The sequence below is a fragment of the Orycteropus afer genome, unplaced genomic scaffold (genome assembly GCF_000298275.1).
Source record: "Orycteropus afer afer isolate SDZICR_OR568_19922 unplaced genomic scaffold, OryAfe1.0 scaffold00171, whole genome shotgun sequence".
Lineage (NCBI taxonomy): Eukaryota > Metazoa > Chordata > Mammalia > Tubulidentata > Orycteropodidae > Orycteropus > Orycteropus afer.
The window spans coordinates 6,629,416-6,629,903 of NW_006921758.1; positions in this window are offsets into that span (position 1 = coordinate 6,629,416).

Sequence of the window (488 nt, forward strand, 5' to 3'; positions counted from 1 at the left end):
GCTCACTAATGCCAAGGATGTCAATTTTATGTGTTCCATTTCCTTTTTGACAACTTCCAATTTTCCTAGATTCATACTTTGTACATTCTATGTTCCAATTATTGATGGATGTTTGTCACAGTTTCTCCTCAATTTGAGTTGTGCCACGTCAGCAACTGGAAGTCTCAAAAGCTTTGCCTTATCCATATGAGTAAGGCTGATTTTACTCTGATAATGCAGCTCTTGCCCAGTCCTATTTTGAGAACTTTCTAACCTAAGTGACTCATCTTTCTCCTCTGTATTGGACAATGTTTCCAGACTATTCATGAAGTTGTACAGTAATGTATCAGACAGTATTTCTCTGCTATTCATAAGGTTTTCCCTGGCCAATGCTTTGAGAAGTGGATGACCTCTTCCTTCTTCCTAGTCTGTCTCAGTCTGCAAGCTGGGCTGATACCTGTGCACCAGGTGCACCCCACTGGGTTTGAAACACCAGTGGCACAGCCTCA